Here is a 6,067-nt window from a genome sequence, read left to right as displayed (position 1 = left end):
GCGCGGGGCGGGTGTTTTGGGGTCCGGGGGGCGGCCCCGCTCTGTGATTTGCTGCGGGCCCTTCTCTGTCTCCCTCCCTCCCTCTCTCCCTCCCTCCCTCCCGGCCCAGCCCCGGCTGCAGCTCTCCGCCCGGGCTCCGGTCCCGGCTGCAGCTGTCCTCCGGGGCTCCGGTGCAGCTCTCTCCTGCAGCCCTCATCCCTAGCTGCAGCTGTCCTCCACGGGCCAGGCTGCAGCTGTCCACCCCGGGCTCCGGTGCATCACTTCCCCCCGGGCCTCTCCTCCCCCGTTGCAGCTCTCCCCGGCTGCAGCCTTCTTCCCGGGCTCCGGTGCATCTCTCCTCCCCGGTTGCAGCTCTCCCTGGCTGCAGCCTCTTCCCGGGCCCCGGTGCATCTCTTCTCCCCGGTCCTCTCCTCCCCAGTTGCAGCTGTCCCTGGCTGCAGCCGTCCACCCGGGCTCCGGTGCATCACTTCTCCCCGGGCCTCTCCTCCCCCGTTGCAGCTCTCCCCGGCTGCAGCCTTCTTCCCGGGCTCCGGTGCATCACTTCTCCCCGGTCCTCTCCTCCCCAGTTGCAGCTCTCCCCGGCTGCAGCCTTCTTCCCGGGCTCCGGTGCATCTCTCCTCCCCCGTTGCAGCTCTCCCCGGCTGCAGCCGTCCACCCGGGCTCCGGTGCATCTCTCTTCCCCCGTTGCAGCTCTCCCCGGCTGCAGCCTTCTTCCCGGGCTCCGGTGCATCTCTCCTCCCCGGTTGCAGCTCTCCCCGGCTGCAGCCGCCCTCCCGGGCTGCGTTGCACCCCTCCTCCCCGGCTGCAGCCCTCCTCCCCAGCTGCAACCCTCCTCCCGGGCTGCAACTGCAACTCTCCTCCCCGGTGCATCCGTCCTCCCGGGCTCCGGTCCTCCTGTTCCTCCGGCGGCGGCTCGCCTCCCGGCCCAGGTACTGGCCATGCACGCACTTTTCTCATTTAAAAAGAGGATAAAAAAGAAAAAAACCCATTCGAGGCGCCATTTTTCAGTTGCCACTTGGTGTTAGGTGGGGATGAAGGAGTTTGCTGGGGGGCGGGTGGGGCCCTGTCCCCCTGGAGACGGCGCCGATCAATCAATCGTATTTATTGAGCGCTTACTATGTGCAGAGCACTGTACTAAGCGCTTGGGAAGTACAAATTGGCAACACACAGAGACGGTCCCTACCCAACAGTGGGCTCACAGTCTAAAAGGGGGAGACAGAGAACAGAACCAAACATACCAACAAGATAAAATAAATAGGATAGAAATGTACAAGTAAAATAAATAAATAAATAAATAGAGTAATAAATATGTACAACCATATATACATATATACAGGTGCTGTGGGGAAGGGAAGGAGGTAAGATCTATCCTACTTATTTTATTTTGTTGGTATGTTTGGTTCTGTTCTCTGTCTCCCCCTTTTAGACTGTGAGCCCACTGTTGGGTAGGGACTGTCTCTCTGTGATGCCAATTTGTACTTCCCAAGCGCTTAGTACAGTGCTCTGCACATAGTAAGCGCTCAATAAATACGATTGATTGATTGATTAAGATGGGGGGATGGAGAGGGGGACGAGGGGGAGAGGAAGGAAGGGGCTCAGTCTGGGAAGGCCGATGCCGCAGGACATGCCCCTGCCAGGGGCCTGGGCACACTCCAGTTGCGGGGGGTGCGGGTTGGGGGGCTGCATTGCCCCCCCCTGGCAGCCCTGCTAATCATTCATTCATTTAATCGTATTTAATGAGCGCTCACTATGTGCAAAGCACCGTCCTAAGGGGGGGGGGGTGGGGGGGGGATACAAGGTGATCAGGTTGCCCCACGTGGGGCCCACAGTCTTCATCCCCATTTTACAGGTGAGGTCACCGGCTCAGAGAAGTGACTTGCCCAAGGTCACACAGCAGACATGTGGCGGAGCCGGGATTCGAACCCATGACCCCTGACTCCAAAGCCCGTGCTCTTCCCACCGAGCCACGCCGCTTCTCTTAACAACTCGCCTGTCCCCCTTTTTATGTAACTTCTCGGCCTCCTTTGAAGTAGGGCAGCGCTCCGGCTGCAGAACGCGGTATTCCCAGGGTGAGCAGGAGGTCCTCCCTGTGGGAAGGGAATGTCCCTCCCTCTTGCCGAATTGTACTTTCCCAGTCCAGTGTCCCGCACCCGGCAAGTGCACATAGTAACCGCTTACCCAATGCCATTAATGTCATTATTATTTTTGAGACTGTGAGCCCACTGTTGGATAGGAACTGTCTCTATAGGTTGCCAACTTGTACTTCCCAAGCGCTTAGTACAGTGCTCTGCACACAGTAAGCGCTCAATAAATACGATTGATTGATTCCCAAGCGCTTGGTACAGTGCTCTGCACACAGTAAGCGCTCAATAAATACGATTGATTGATTCCCAAGCGCTTGGTATAGTGCTCTGCACACAGTAAGCGCTCAATAAATATGATTGATATGTTGCCAACTTGTACTTCCCAAGCGCTTAGTACAGTGCTTTGCACACAGTAAGCGCTCAATAAAGACGATTGATTGATTTTTATTTGCAATTGCACGAATGAGTGACCAAGTGCCGGGACTCTGGGGGGCGAGGGCCCACTGTTGGGTAGGAACTGTCTCTATAGGTTGCCAACTTGTACTTCCCAAGCGCTTAGTACAGTGCTCTGCACACAGAAAGCGCTTAATAGATACGATTGATTGATTGATTATTATTTGCGATTGCACGAATGAGTGACCAAATGCCGGGACTCTGGGGGGCGAGGGCCCACTGTTGAGTAGGAACTGTCTCTATAGGTTGCCAACTTGTACTTCCCAAGCGCTTAGTACAGTGCTCTGCACACAGTAAGCGCTCAATAAATACGATTGATTGATTCCCAAGCGCTTGGTACAGTGCTCTGCACACAGTAAGCGCTCAATAAATACGATTGATTGATTCCCAAGCGCTTGGTACAGTGCTCTGCACACAGTAAGCGCTCAATAAATATGATTGATATGTTGCCAAGTTGTACTTCCCAAGCGCTTAGTACAGTGCTTTGCACACAGTAAGCGCTCAATAAAGACGATTGATTGATTGATTTTTATTTGCAATTGCACGAATGAGTGACCAAGTGCCGGGACTCTGGGGGGCGAGGGCCCACTGTTGAGTAGGAACTGTCTCTATAGGTTGCCAACTTGTACTTCCCAAGCGCTTGGTACAGTGCTCTGCACACAGTAAGCGCTCAATAAATACGATTGATTGATTCCCAAGCGCTTGGTACAGTGCTCTGCACACAGTAAGCGCTCAATAAATACGATTGATTGATTCCCAAGCGCTTGGTACAGTGCTCTGCACACAGCCCTCAATAAATACGATTGATTGATTGATTGATGTGTTGCCAAGTTGTACTTCCCAAGCGCTTAGTACAGTGATCTGCACACAGAAAGCGCTTAATAGATACGATTGATTGATTATTATTTGCGATTGCACGAATGAGTGACCAAATGCCGGGACTCTGGGGGGCGAGGGCCCACTGTTGGGTAGGAACTGTCTCTATAGGTTGCCAACTTGTACTTCCCAAGCGCTTGGTACAGTGCTCTGCACACAGTAAGCGCTCAATAAATACAATTGATTGATTCCCAAGCGCTTAGTACAGTACTCTGCACACAGTAAGCGCTCAATAAATACGATTGATTGATTCCCAAGCGCTTGGTATAGTGCTCTGCACACAGTAAGCGCTCAATAAATACGATTGATTGATTGATGGATATGTTGCCAACTTGTGCTTCCCAAGCGCTTAGTACAGTGCTCTGCACACAGAAAGGGCTTAATAGATACGATTGATTGATTGATTATTATTTGCGATTGCACGAATGAGTGACCAAATGCCGGGACTCTGGGGGGCGAGGGCCCACTGTTGGGTAGGAACTGTCTCTATAGGTTGCCACCTTGTACTTCCCAAGCGCTTAGTACAGTGCTCTGCACACAGTAAGCGCTCAATAAATACGATTGATTGATTCCCAAGCACTTGTTACAGTGCTCTGTACACAGTAAGAGCTCAATAAGTACGATTGATTGATTGATTCCCAAGCGCTTGGTACAGTGCTCTGCACGCAGTAAGCGCTCAATAAATACGCTTGATTGATTGATATGTTGCCAACTTGTGCTTCCCAAGCAATTAGTACAGTGCTCTGCACACAGAAAGCGCTTAATAGATACGATTGATTGATTATTATTTGCGATTGCACGAATGAGTGACCAAATGCCGGGACTCTGGGGGGCGAGGGCCCACTGTTGGGTAGGAACTGTCTCTATAGGTTGCCAACTTGTACTTCCCAAGCGCTTAGTACAGCGCTCTGCACACAGTAAGCGCTCAATAAATACGATTGATTGATTCCCAAGCGCTTGGTACAGTGCTCTGCACACAGTAAGCGCTCAGTAAATACGATTGATTGATTCCCAAGCGCTTGGTACAGTGCTCTGCACACAGCCTTCAATAAATACGATTGATTGATTGATTGATGTGTTGCCAAGTTGTACTTCCCAAGCGCTTAGTACAGTGTTCTGCACACAGAAAGCGCTTAATAGATACGATTGATTGATGGATTGATTATTATTTGCGATTGCACGAATGAGTGAACAAATGCCGGGACTTGGGGGCGAGGGGAGTCGCTCACTTGGTTGGGCCGCCCGGGAGACCCCCCGCCTCGTTTTCCTGTAGTTTGGGCCCCGGCTCTGGGAAGGGGGAGGGGGTCTCGGGTTTGTCGGAGTTGCCTTCGGCTTGAATTTCTCCTGCAACCCCGCCACCACCTCCCCCACAAGCCCGTGGCTTCTGCAATGCGGCGGGTGTGGCTACGTGGGGAACGGGAGCCCCAGTCCTCTGCTGCAGTGCCGGGCACCTCGGTTGGCACCGGGCATTTGCAAACGCGAGGTGCCCCCCGGGCTCTTTGCAGGGCAGCAGGACCGGAGGGGAGCCGGGCCGGGGAAAGCGAGCCTGCAGGACCTGCTCCGGCGAAAACGGAGTCCCTTAATAACAATAATGATGATGATCATCATCATTAATCGTATTTATTGAGCGCTTACTATGTGCAGAGCACTCTACTAAGCGCTTGGGAAGTACAAATTGGCAACATGTAGAGACAGTCCCCACCCAACAGTGGGCTCACAGTCTAAAAGATGATGGCATTTATTAAGCGCTTACTACATGCAAAGCACTGTTCTAAGCACTGGGGAGGTTACAAGGGGACCAGGTTGTCCCACGTGGGGCCCACAGTCTTAATCCCCATTTTACAGATGAGGTAACTGAGGCACAGAGAAGTGAAGCGCCCAAAGTCACACAGCTGACAATGGGCGGAGCCGGGATTTGAACCCATGACCTCTGACTCCAAAGCCCGGGCTCTTTCCACTGAGCCACGCTGCTTCTCTTTGTTAAGTGCTTACTATGTGCCAAGCACTGTTCTAAGCGCTGGGGGGAATACAAGGTAATCAGGTTGCCCCACGTGGGGCTCACAGTCCCCTGCTGCAGTGCCGGGCACCTAGGTTGGCACCGGGCATTTGCAAACGCGAGGTGCCCCCCCGGGCTCTTTGCAGGGCAGCAGGACCGGAGGGGAGCCGGGCCGGGGAAAGCGAGCCTGCAGGACCTGCTCCGGCGAAAACGGAGTCCCTTAATAACAATAATGATGATGATCATCATCATTAATCGTATTTATTGAGCGCTTACTATGTGCAGAGCACTGTACTAAGCGCTTGGGAAGTACAAGTTGGCAACATGTAGAGACAGTCCCTACCCAACAGTGGGCTCACAGTCTAAAAGATGATGGCATTTATTAAGCGCTTACTACATGCAAAGCACTGTTCTAAGCACTGGGGAGGTTACAAGGGGACCAGGTTGTCCCACGTGGGGCTCACAGTCTTAATCCCCATTTTACAGATGAGGTAACTGAGGCACAGAGAAGTGAAGCGCCCAGAGTCACACAGCTGACAGTTGGCGGAGCCGGGATTTGAACCCATGATCTCTGACTCCAAAGCCCGGGCTCTTTCCACTGAGCCACGCTGCTTCTCTTTGTTAAGTGCTTACTATGTGCCAAGCACTGTTCTAAGCG

The 6,067-nt window shown here is 53.1% G+C and overlaps 1 protein-coding gene across 1 annotated transcript in view; it reads left to right on the top strand.

The window, feature by feature from the left end:
• The first annotated feature begins 452 nt into the window (after positions 1-452).
• EPB41L3 (erythrocyte membrane protein band 4.1 like 3) overlaps positions 453-6,067 on the top strand; it is a 208,919-nt gene continuing 203,304 nt past the window's right edge. Inside the window, exon 1 of the mRNA XM_038747543.1 lies at positions 453-929. The gene's annotated coding sequence lies outside the window, so the exon portion shown is untranslated. The remainder of the gene's footprint in view (positions 930-6,067) is intronic.

Source organism: Tachyglossus aculeatus, chromosome 5 (assembly GCF_015852505.1).
Source record: "Tachyglossus aculeatus isolate mTacAcu1 chromosome 5, mTacAcu1.pri, whole genome shotgun sequence".
NCBI lineage: Eukaryota > Metazoa > Chordata > Mammalia > Monotremata > Tachyglossidae > Tachyglossus > Tachyglossus aculeatus.
This window is presented reverse-complemented; position numbering and strand designations above follow the sequence as displayed.